The sequence below is a fragment of the Microcaecilia unicolor genome, chromosome 12 (assembly GCF_901765095.1).
Source record: "Microcaecilia unicolor chromosome 12, aMicUni1.1, whole genome shotgun sequence".
Classification (NCBI taxonomy): domain Eukaryota; kingdom Metazoa; phylum Chordata; class Amphibia; order Gymnophiona; family Siphonopidae; genus Microcaecilia; species Microcaecilia unicolor.
The window spans coordinates 24,092,885-24,105,789 of NC_044042.1; the positions used below are offsets into that span (position 1 = coordinate 24,092,885).

Consider the following 12,905-nt stretch of genomic DNA (forward strand, 5'->3'; position numbering starts at 1 on the left):
TTATGCAGGTACCTTCTGTTTTGTACCTGGGTAATGGAAGGCTAGGTAACTTGCCCAGAGTCACAGCAGGAATAGAGCCCAGTCCCCAGGTTCTCAGCCTACAGCACTAACCATTAGGCTCCTCCTCCACTTTTTCAGTTGTAGTTGAGTTACATTCAGATACAGTAGGGATTTCCCCATCCCTGAAGGGCTTACAGTGTAAGCTTGTACTTGAGGCAATGGAGGGATGTGTGACTTGCTTAATGTTACAACAAGCTGCAGTAACTTTGAAAGGGGCTTACCTGGTTCTCAGACATCTGCTCTAACCATTAGACCAGTCCTGAGTAATATAACAGAAAAATTTTGATTTCATCAACCCAGTCATTAGAGGGAACTATGGCTCTTGCACAGTTATAGTCTTGCATATAAGCTAGTTTGTGGCTTTCCTCCTCTCCCCTTTATTGTCTTTTTATTTTTTCCCCCCCCTTTTCTTGAATATTTGAGTGCATTATTTGAACTAGAACACAGATTCCCAAATCTGGTGACCCAAAAGCTAGCAAGATTTTCAGGATAATGGTTTTGTTTTTTCGCTAGAGGGTTATGGATTTGATATACAACCTTTCTACAGTGGAGTACAATCAGACTGGTTTAGCTGTTGTATTATCATTTTTCTGACCTTCTAGTCCAGTCTCTTTGTCCTCAGAGGTTTGTGAAATTAGCTTTTAGAAGTGCATTTATCTTTCTGTTTCTCCACCCCACTTCCTGCTTTTCTTAGAAAGTTCTCCACGGAATTGAGGCTTTTTGCACTTATCTAATTAGTTAACTTGAGCATTATAGACCTACAGAGAGCTGCCTAGTTACCCAATTCCCGGAGGGAGGTTATGGTGGCCAGTCCTGGTTGTAAACCTACATCCCAAAGAAAGCAGCATGGTATTTGCAGACCCTGACTCTACCCACTGAAATCTGCTGTGCGGGTCCCTATGGGATGTCAGAAATCCAAAGTCTAATTCCCCCCCCCCCCCCCCCCCCCGGGTGTTCCAGCAGTATAGAAATATATAGTCGTGTAAAGGCTCCAAAAACCTTTGTAAAGTATATTTCTGGGGCTTCTTCTGCCCCCATTTAAAGCATGCACACAGTTCAGTCCCCGGGTGAAACATCTGCAAGTGGGAAGCATGACATCAGCTTTTTGCAAACCGCTGCCGGAGCGCTGTGTGCAACCCTCCCAGCCATTTTTTTTAAAAACTCCTTTCAATCACAATAGTGGTTTCTGTACAGGATCCGCCCCCTCCCCAGGAGCACAAAAACAATCCACCCAAGAGCCTTGCCCGAGAAATCTGCGCGACTAGATCCATCTCACTGTAGTGCAGCCATCGGTCGGGTGTAGCAGAATCGGAGGCCAGAAGTTGCAGGTAAGAGAACCCCCACTGCCAGTTGGGGGGCCTCGGCAAAGTCAGGGCACTAAGAAAGTCGCCGAAATTTTAACTTGGCAGCGGAAGCTCAGGCTGGGAAACCAGAAGGTGGGTTATTTCGAATCTTCCCTAGGGTCCTCCGGAATTAAGGCTGCTGGCGCCCCCCCCCCCCCCCCCCCCCCGTGTAAGCTATTCCAGTCCGGGTTTTTTTTTTTTTTTTTTTAAGTGAAACCCATGCGTGCAGCTGCAGATCTGGGCTGGAGCAAGGTAAAAGCAGGATTACCCGGATTTCACGGATGTTGAACTGTAATGGGGTGGCAATCCTCCAGGTGTTGTAGTATCAGTCACTCACTCAGCTCTAGATTATGGGATAAAAACATAAGCAGAGAATGGAATCCAAGATCAGAAAGATTTTTTTTCATTTTTCTCTCTTACCGTTTTATTATCCGGTTCACTGCTTAGAATGGGAGTAGCTTGGGTGGAGCTGGCGTGGCAGAGTGAGAAAACAGCATAGCAGTAAGCACAGCAGGACAGGCTGATGAAATCCCCCAACCTCTTAACATCTGTGCCATGGTATTCTGGGATCTGTAGTCTGAGAGGAGCAGTACGCCATGGGAAAATGAAAGAGAAATAGATTTGGGGGTCGGGCAATGGTAGTTCCCAAACCTGGTCCTGGAGGCACCCCCTCCAGTCAGGTTTTCAGGATATCCACAATGAGAGAGGTTTGCATGCAGTGGAGGCAGTGCATGGAAATGTTTCTCACGAATATTCATTGTGGAAATTCTGAAACCCTGACTGGAGGGGGTGCCTCCAGGACCAGGTTTGGGAAATGAGCTGTAGTCTGTAAAGCATAGGGCAGGGAGAGGTGGTTTGTGCTCTGACCTTAAGCATCGGGGTTGCAGCTTGATAGATTACAGTGGTTCCCAAACCTGATCCTTCAGGCACCCCTCAAGTTTGCAAGACATCCACAATGCATATTCATAAAAGAGATCTGCATGCAGTGGAGGCAGTACGTGCAAATCTCTCTCATGAATATTCATTGTGGATATCCTGAAAACCGGTGCCTTGAGGACCAGGTTTGGAAACCATTGGTGTACACAGTGCAAAAACTGAATTGGGCCCTGCACTCCTCGCCCCCTCCCTCCTTTGGCAACAGTTCTGGTATTAGTACACTCCTCTGCCTAGCCCCCTACATCACACTCAGCCCAGCACCCGATTTTCTCTCTATTCCTGCTGTCCATCCCAATCTGCCAGTCTTCTGAAATAGCCTAGTGGTTAGTGCAATGGACTTTGATCCTGGGGAGCTGAGTTTGATTCCCACTGCAGCTCCTTGTGACTCTGGGCAAGTCACTTAACCCTCCATTGCCCCTGGTACAAAATAAGTATCTGAATATACGTAAACTGCTTTGAATGTAGTTGCAAAAACCACAGAAAGGCGGTATATCAAATCCCATTTCCCTTTCCCTTCTTCCATTCACACTGTGCCCAGCACCATTAACCCCCACCTCATACTGTCTCTCTCTTTCCTACACTGGCAAAAGCTGGCTGCCTCCTCTCTCCCTGCTGCCCAGTAGCATGTGCTTTTCTCTTCCCCCCCCCCCCCCCCCCACTATGCTCAGCACCATTAAACTCTATCCAACCCCCAGTGCGTCCTCTCTCTTTCCCTGTTTGCCAGCAACATGTGCTGCCTTTCTCCCCACATTGTATCCAACACCATTAACCCCCACAGTTTCCTCCTCTCTCTCTCTGCTGCTCATAAGCATCCCCCCCCCACCCAAGTACCTCTCTATTTTTCCTACATTTTCAAGCCTCTCTCTCCCTGCTACCCAACAGCATTCTGCCTCTCTTCCCCCTTCATCCTCTCTGCAGGTTGACCTTGTACCCATCACCAGAAAAGAAGCAGAAGCATAGCAGCACTCCGGATCCGCCTTCTTTTGGCATTACTCCTCTTCCCGGGTGCACGTAGCTCCCATGTTCTGCAGCTGGAGTCCAGCTTTATACCCCTTCCACTCTGTAGCTGCACACACAACCCAAAAGCTGGCCCTGTGAGCATCAGCAACAAGTTGGATTAGAAGGAGTGGAGTGCAGGAGTGGCCTAGTGGTTAGGGTGGTGGACTTTGGTCCTGAGGAACTGAGTTCAATTCCCGGCCCAGGCAGCTCCTTGTGACTCTGGGCAAGTCACTTAACCCTCCATTGCCCCATGTAAGCTGCATTGAGCCTACCATGAGTGGGAAAGCGCAGGGTACAAATGTAACAAAAATAAAATAGATACTATTGGAGATTCTACATGGAATGTCGCTACTATTGAGATTCTACGTGGAATGTTGCTATTCCACTAGCAGAAAACGAGTTCACAATATCAATGTCTCTGGTAACATTCAACTGCTAATAACCACAAACCAGGACTCAAAAGCCACCTACTGCGAGTAAGTGTAGTGATAAACAGTTATTTCACCCGTATGTGATCAATAATTTTTGTGTGTAGAGTACCCTCAGATATAAACCACCGTGACTGCAGTCAATAATGCTGCTACAACGTGGCATAGCACTTCTTTCATTGGGTAACTCTTACTATATATATTTTTTTTTTTTTGCTCTTTACCCAAAAAAATATAGTAAGAGTTACCCAATGAAAGAAGTGCTATGCCACGTTGTAGCAGCATTATTGACTGCAGTCACGGTGGTTTATATCTGAGGGTACTCTACACACAAAAATTATTGATCACATACGGGTGAAATAACTGTTTATCACTACACTTACTCGCAGTAGGTGGCTTTTGAGTCCTGGTTTGTGGTTATTAGCTATTCCACTAGCAACATTCCATGTAGAAGCCTGCGCGGCCACATTGGTGATCTGCAAGGGCCGACTTCTACATGGAATGTTGCTAGTGGAATAGCAACATTCCATGTAGAATCTCAAATAGTAGCAACATTGGAGGAGTGGCCTAGTGGTTAGGGTGGTGGACTTTGGTCCTGAGGAACTGAGTTCGATTCCCACTTCGGGCACAGGCTGTGACTCTGGGCAAGTCACTTAATCCTCCATTGCCCCATGTAAGCCACATTGAGCCTGCCATGAGTGGGAAAGCGCGGGGTACAAATGTAACAAAAAAAAAAAAAATGAGTGCCAGCCCCAGGCTAGGAATGGAATGGTAACAGGAAACGTGCGGCTGGAGCAGTGTGTTTGTAGTCCTAAAGAAGGAAAAGCTTTGCTTATCTTTCTGCTCTGTATGGTATATAGGAAGAAAAGGGTCAGATCCAAACTCGAGAAGTATTATCTAAAAATGATTTTTTAGACCTGTTCAATAAGGTCAGGCTGTCTACATACTATGTAAGCCACATTGAGCCTGCAAATAGGTGGGATAATGTGGGATACAAATGCGTACAAAAGCACATAGATATGGAACGCACTACCCATGGCCCTGAAAACCACGGACAACCTAACCAGCTTTCGCAAATCTGTGAAGACGCATCTCTTCAACGAGGCCTACAAAAATAATCCTTAATGAAACAAATCACTCCGTACACAACCCAAATGCTTTAAAACACCCCTCACACGACCTTACCTAACACCTTCTAACTTATTCCTCTTCTACCTCCAGATTATTACCGACTGTATCTAAGATTATGTAATGAACTTTTCATATTAACACCCTGTAAGCCACATTGAGCCTGCAAAAAGGTGGGATAATGTGGGGTACAAATGCAATAAATAAATAATATTTTGTGGTAGGATACTGACACTTGAGAATTGAGATGAAAGCTCCTTATTTGACCGTCTTACATGTCAGTATTCTCTAATATGTTAGGCTGGTTGCTCTTGCTATATAATTATCCCCTCCTTAGAAGCATTTTCTGTAGCTTTTAAGTAAAGATTAGGAGAGAGCCAGATGTGTTATAGCCTGCAGGATTTCCTGAAGGCTGGGTGAAGGATGAAGAAAGCAATGCTGACCTCCAGAGCTCAGACCAAGTGCTCTCCAGACCTGCTTGTGGAGCAGAAGGAAGGTCCTTCAGGATGGAGGACCAGACCTCAACAGGAGGAGCAAGGCAAAGCCACTGCACCCCCCCCCCCCCCCCCCCGCAAGATAATATGTTTGGGACAGTTTTCAGTGGCATTGCCCGCACTGGCCTCTCATTGGTTCAATGTATTGGGTGCCACCATGGACCAATTGGATACAGGGAGTTTGATGTTGCCTGCAACTAGCATGGCTGCTTTCTGAAGTGCACAGAAATGATAAAGGGAACAGGAAGTTGCATCAGAGTAGGCAGGACCTTGGAGAGAGAGAGCTCCGATGCCAACTGGATTCAGCTTGCTCTAATACTTCTTCTATCGGTAATAGAAGAGAGGTAACATAGTAGATGACGGCAGAAAAAGACCTGCACGGTCCATCCAGTCTGCCCAACAAGATAAACTCATATGTGCTACTTTTTGTGTATACCTTACCTTGATTTGTATCTGCCATTTTCAGGGCACAGATTGTAGAAGTCTTGCCCAGCACTAGCCCCGCCTCCCAACCACCAGCCCTGCCTCCCCCTACCGGCTCTGCCACCCAATCTCGGCTAAGCTTTTGAGGGTCCATTCCTTCTGAACAGGATTCCTTTATGTTTATCCCACGCATGTTTGAATTCCGTTACAGTTTTCATCTCCACCACCTCCCACGGGAGGACATTCCAAGTATCCACCACTCTCTCCGTGAAAACAATACTTCCCGACATTTTTCTTGAGTCTGCCCCCCTTTCAATCTCATTTCATGTCCTCTAGTTCTACCGCCTTCCCATCTCCGGAAAAGGTTCGTTTGCTCCATGGTGTGACTGCACCTCAAATATTGTGTGCAGTTCTGGTCACATCGTAGGGAAGACCATGGAGAGGGGGAAGGAAGGGAGAGGGTGAGGGAGCGATTCAGGACCCGTAAGGAGGAGCAGAAGGAGGTAGAGAGATTGTAGGAAAAATGCCAGACCATGGGGGAAGGAAGGGGAGAGAGAGGGAGTGATATTGGCTTGGGGAGGGGGTGTCAATGCTTGAAAAGGTGGAGATGGGGGCTAAGGGGGGGAGGGCAATGCTGGAAAAGAGGGAGATGAGTGCTGAGGAGGAGAGGACAGTGCTGGAAAGATGGGGGCCAAGGGAGGGTGGCAATGCTGAAAAGATGCTTGGGGGGGGGGGGGAGCAAAGGGGGAGGACAGTGCTGGAAAGATTGGGGCCAAGGAGGCAAGGCAATACTGGAATAGAGGGAGCTGGGTTTCCTGAGAGGACAGATGCTGAACATGGGGGAGGATAAGGATAGGGATATGGGTGGGAAATGCTAGACCATATTTTCTAGGGATGCAGAAGGAAGATAGATGGTGAAAATGGAAAGAAAAGAAATGTGAAATGGACAGGAAAAAAATCTGAGAAAAGCAGAAAACAGACACTTAAATCCAGAGGGAATGGGAAAATAAAATGCTCAGAGAAGAAAGGTATAAAAAGTATTTTATTTTTAATGTATTAATTGGAATTTGTCAGCTTTGGGAAACATGCATCTCTGATGTCTTGCATTTTAGTTTTTGTTTGCTGACTTCTTGAGGGTTCATATCAGTCTTTTCAGTTCTATATTACTAATCTGTGGTCCTTTCTTTCCTATTTATTGAGGGTCTGTTTGTGTTTTGTGCATTTGACCAAGGTGTGGTCCTTTGCTAGTCTGTGGTTTCTGTGTAGAGGATCTGTAGCATTCCTGTTTGTTCTTTTTTCTCACTAGGTAGTATGTGGTGTGGGAGTGCTGGAGAGGGGATGAGAGAGAAATGGGAAAAACCAGTAGGTAGATGAGATGTGAAAGGAGGAGTCAAATGACTAGAGGGTGAGAGAAAGGGAGAATGAAGGTAAAATTAAATGAGCAGATTAAAAAAAAACGACTAGAGCCAGACAGATATAGACAAGACAAAAGGAGAGAGGAAGAAATAGAAAGGCAAACACGGAAAAAATTTAGGAGAAGACTGACACAAGGAAAATGGAAAAGAGACTGAGACCAGCCCAATTAGAAAAGAAAAATTGCCCAGACAACAAACAGGGAGAGAAGGGGATATAGTGTGTGTGTGTGTGGGGGGGGGGGGGGGGGGGGGAGTAAGGTGATAGAATGGAGATGCTGAATTGGGATGGGGGGGGGGGGGAGAGAAGGGAAGTACTGGAATAGGATGGAGGAAGATGATGCTAGATCAGGTAGGGAGAACAAAGGAATATTGGAGGATACTGGACGTGGGGTGAGTAGAAAGACGGGAGATGCTAGAAATGGGGTGGGAGTAAGAAAATGGTGGGGGGTGGGGACAGAGAGACAATATGCTGGACATTGGAGGAATATGGATATAGGGAGAGGGACTTGGTGAGATGCTGGATATGAGGAGGAGTAGGGTTACAGGGAGCGATGCTGGATTGAGGTAAGGGAAGGAGGATATGCTGGACAGAAGGGAGCGAGAGAAAGAGAGAGAAGATACTGTCAGAGTGAAAATATATAGAGAGGGTGCTATATTGAAGGGAGAAATAGAAAGAAGGTGCTGGAAGAGGGGAGAATTAGCAAAAAAAAAAAAAAAACGGGAATAACTGGATAAAGAATGGGATGGTTGGGGGGAGGGAGATGAAAAGCTGTAGGTAGATGTGGTTTTTAAAAAAGGAAGATTGAATACTCAGAATGAGTGAAGTCTGAGTGGATTGAGAGACGGAAAAATAAATGAAGGAAAGCGGAAGGGAAAAGGTCAGAGTCGGAGATGGAAATAGGAGGAGAAGAAGTAGGAGATGGACTGGGGATTTTGTAAAGAAAGTTAAGAAAAGCAGAGACTGGGACAAACATGATCGGACAAAACAAAACGACCAGTCAACAAAGGTAGAAAGAAGAATTTTATTCTTAATTTAGTGAATGGAAAAATATCAGTTTCACAGTAAATTTAATTGACACTGCTTTCTTTATAGTTTGAAGAGCGCAGGGTGCTGTTTCCATTTCTCTTTCTCTAGTGTTGCACTGCTTGCAGAGTATGGCTTCTTGGGCTTTTTAATTTTTTGTCTACATATCCATATTTTAAGTTTGTAGTCACTTATTTTGTACCTGGCAGGGGGGTCTATTGTGTTCAGTCTGTTTACATTGCGTTTCTGTTTAAGCTTCTGTAATAATTCAGCTTGTTCAGTTTCCCAATATGTATGTATGAGAATGTGGTAAAGGCGGTTAGCTTAGCGGGGCTTAAAAAAGGTCTGGCTGGCGTCTCAAAGGAAAAGTCCATAGACCATTATTAAATTGACTTGGGGAAAATCCACTGCTATTTCTGGGATGTGTAGCATAAAATGTATTGAACTTTTTCGGGATCTTGCCAGGTACTTCTGACCTGGATTGGCCACTATTGGAAACAGGATGCTGGGCTTGATAGACCTTTGGTCTGTCCCAGTGTGGCAATACTTATGTACTTACGTACATAGCCTAGTGCCCCCCCCGCCCCCCCCCCCAAAAAAAAATGTCCAGTCTGGCTACACCACTAGTACAGACACAATACAGTTACCTCAGAATTTTGACTTAGTGTGTGATGGGGTAAATGCAATACAGCAAAGTTTTTTTTAAAAGACCCTTCAGCTTTCACCAGCCCAAAGAGATTGGGGCAGGAAAATTCTCCCAAATGACATACAATAAAATACAACAGGAGTTACAGTTTAGCATGAGATGGGCCCAGGGTCTTTAGAAAGATGACAGTAATGTTCAGGACCCTCAGATGATGAGAACCCAGCAGATACCAAAAATGAAATGCAATAAACTGGATTCTGCCCAAAAGAATTCTACTTCTGTGTGATGGAGACAATACCTGAATGTTTGCAATAGATTGTAGTTTTTTGTGCTCCTTGGAGTTAGATGATACTTATGTAAATGTTTGTCTCTACAACGTAATCTCTGAAGGTTACAGACTCCGCCCAATCATGAGTTTTACTGGTTGCTTATTTACTTACTTGGCATCCCAAATGAAGTTTGCTTACAAGTCCTGGGTGGGATGGATCAGCATCCTTTTTCCTCAGATTTACAGATGCAGGGCTCAGTTGTTCTGTCCTTCGTGGTCACTGGGAGAATTCCACTCTTTCCTTCCTTCCTTCTCCTACCAGAGGAAGTTCAGACTGGCTTCGACCCTTGACAAGAGACGTTTTCTAAATGGGGTGTGGACACCCCTCTTGGGGAAAATGCCCTCTACTAGAAGAAATCTTCCCCTGCAGTCCCAAAGGGAGTGTGTGACACTGGACCACTCTCTTTATACCAGACAATGTATTCACACTTTGATTAGATACATTCACCCTTTAGTAAGGAACAGACCCACTGTGTTTTGAAATTATTTTTTTTCTTTAATTGAGGCTTGGCACATACCAACAAGATTTTCTTTGTTCCCTGCTACATTCCAAGCTTTTCTGCAGGGCTAGAGCAAAATTATTAGGCAGTCTGGGCAACTCATCAGTATTGTCCCCCCCCCCCCCTCCCCAGGTTTAATAATTAAACTTAACCACAAATACTGTACTATTTCTCCTGGAGCAATCCTATAAACATGTATAATTGTTCATACGTTATTTTGCAGCTTGACCCCCCCCCCCCCAGCAGCAGTACTTCAAGACTACCACTAGGAGTCATTTTGAACCCAGGTTGGTGATGGAGTAGGATTGTCTGGGGATTGCTGCTATCTTCCCTTCTCGGACTTATCCACTAAGGCTCCCCCCTCACTGTAGGGGTGATCAGATTTTTACACTAAATATATTCCCGTAGCATGGGTGCACTTAATACCTCCTCTTGAGGAGGTGGTAAGAACATCTGTACTACTGGAAGCTATTGCAATGCACTCCACACTCTTACTCTGCCCATTTCCCACCCCGTAACACGGCATACAGTTAGTACATGTTGTCATGCCAGCATGGTCAATACATGCTAATTGTTTAGAACCCTACTACTACTACTACTACTTAGCATTTCTATAGCGCTGCCAGGGTTACGCAGCGCTGTACAAGTTTAAACATGGGGAAGGACAGTCCCTGCTCAAGAGAGCTTACAATCTAAAGGTAACAAACTATGTAGTCAGTGTAGGTATCATGAATGGGGAAGGTGGTTAGGCGCCAAAAACAAGGGAGAAGAGATGGGCTTTGAGTAAGGACTTGAAAATGGGCAGGGAGGGCGCACGGCGTTTGGGCTCAGGAAGTCTGTTCCAGGCGTAAGGTGATGCGAGGCAGAAGGGGCGGAGTCTGGAGTTAGCGGTGGTGGAGAAGGGTACAGATAGGAGTGATTTGTCCTGAGAGCGGAGGTTACGGGTGGGAACATACGGGGAGAGGAGGGGAGAGAGGTAATGGGGGGCTGCAGATTGAGTGCACTTGAAGGTCAGTAGGAGAAGCTTGAACTGTATACGGTAGCAGATCGGGAGCCAGTGAAGCGACTTGAGGAGAGGGGTGATATGAGAGTAACGGTTCACGCGGTAGATAAGACGTGCGGCAGAATTTTGGACAGATTGAAGGGGGGATAGGTGGCTAAGCGGGAGGCCAGTGAGGAGAAGGTTGCAATAGTCAAGACGAGAGGTAACGAGCGAGTGGACGAGGGTTCGGGGTCTGTTCAGAGAGGAATGGGCGAATTTTGCTAATATTAAAGAGGAAGAAGCGACAGGTCTTAGCTGTTTGCTGGATATGGGCAGAGAAGGAGAGGAAGGATTCGAAAATGACTCCGAGATTGCGGGCTGAAGAGACGGGGAGGATGAGGGCGTTGTCAACAGAGACGGAAAGTGGGGGAAGAGGAGAGGTAAAGCTGGGTGTCATCAGCATAGAGATGGTACTGGAAACCATGTGATGAGATCAGCGAGCCCAGGGAAGAAGTGTATATTGAGAAAAGAAGCGGTCCAAGAACCCATTAGTAAAGAAGTTCCTAAAGGTTACATAGAGAGAGTGAAGGACTTTTACCGATCAGTTTTATGCTCCTCTTTGCCTATCATAATTTAAAACATTCCTGAAAAAGATTCATTATCACATCCTTTGCATAGATTCTAGGGATGTGCATTTTTGTTTTGTTTTAGTGTATGCTAACATGCAATGTGGGGGAGAGGGGGCAGAGAGGTGGCAAACTAACCAACCAATCTCTGCTCTCCTATTTTCTAGTTAATAATACTGTGTGGGCAAAAGGTTGGTGGGACCAGGGTCCCTGTATCTCACCCTGTTCTGTTGCCTATGCATAGAGGGACCCTTTTACAAAGTGTCGGTAAGCCCAGCGCAGGCTTACAGCATGCTAACTCGGAACTACGGCTGGCCCGGTGAGGCTGCCTGCGGTAGATCTGGCTTGAGCATGCGCCATTTCTGGCACACCGGAAACAAAAATTTTTTGTAGTAGGGTGCTAACCCAGCGGTGGTGATTGGCCATCGCCGTGCACTGCCCGGTTACAGCAGTGTTACTACGGGAGCTCTTACTGCCACCTCAATGGGTGGCAGTAAGTGTGTCCCCCCCCCCCCCCCCCACCTCGCTTGGCAATGTGGTAAGAATAATCTTACTGCATGGTTTTTTTTTTTTTTTAGGGGCTTTATACCCACTGCAGTGGAAAGGGCCCTGGTATGTGTGAAAAACAGCCCCCACCGCTACCACAGGGCCCTTATTCCTGCAGCTTAGTAAAAGGACCCCAGAGTGCACTAAAACTAATGGGGGGGGGGGGGGGGTAGGTGGGAGTGCACAGAACCAGAATGAAATGAGCTGTGGTGCCTGGATGCACCTGGTTATGCTCCTTGAATGATCTGTTTCTTTTTTTCTGAAGATGTTCAATCAATTCTGGCCACCGCATCTCAAGAAAGATATAGTAGAATTGGAAAAGGTGCAGCGAAGGGTGACTAAAATGATAGCGGGGATGGGACGACTTCCCTATGAAGAAAGACTAAGGAGGCTAGGGCTTTTCAGCTTGGAGAAGAGACGGCTGAGGGGACACAAAATAATGAGTGGAGTGGAACAGGTGGATGTGAAGCGTCTGTTCACGCTTTCCAAAAATACTAGGACTAGGGGGCATGCGATTAAACTACAGTGTAGTAAATTTAAAACAAATCGGAGAAAATTTTTCTTCACCCAACGTGTAATTAAACTCTGGAATTCATTGCCGGAAAATGTGGTGAAGGCGGTTAGCTTAGCAGAGTTTAAAAAGGGGTTGGACGGTTTCCTAAAGGACAAGTCCATAAACCGCTACTAAACGGACTTGGAAAAATCCAAAATCCCAGGAATAACATGTATAGAATGTTTGTACGTTTGGGAAGCTTGCCAGGTGCCCTTGGCCTGGATTGGCCGCTGTCGTGGACAAGATGCTGGGCTCGATGGACCCTTGGTCTTTTCCCAGTATGGCATTACTTATGTACTTATAATCATTCTAACAGTAACATAGTTCCTTTCTTTGAAATCAAATCAATTTTTTTAAGTTTCAAATTATTTACCTTAAGCTGACGTGCTACTCTCGGGTGTATGCAGTTAATTTCATGATCTATTTATGTGCATAAAGCATGAATGGAAGATAATTGGCTGGAGTATATGTGGG

General features: G+C 45.9%; 1 protein-coding gene across 1 annotated transcript in view; it reads left to right on the forward strand.

Annotated features, from left to right (window-relative positions):
- The first annotated feature begins 1,253 nt into the window (after positions 1–1,253).
- The window catches only part of CSRP1 (cysteine and glycine rich protein 1), a 34,291-nt gene continuing 22,639 nt past the window's right edge, over positions 1,254–12,905 (forward strand). Inside the window, exon 1 of the mRNA XM_030220982.1 lies at positions 1,254–1,388. The gene's annotated coding sequence lies outside the window, so the exon portion shown is untranslated. The remainder of the gene's footprint in view (positions 1,389–12,905) is intronic.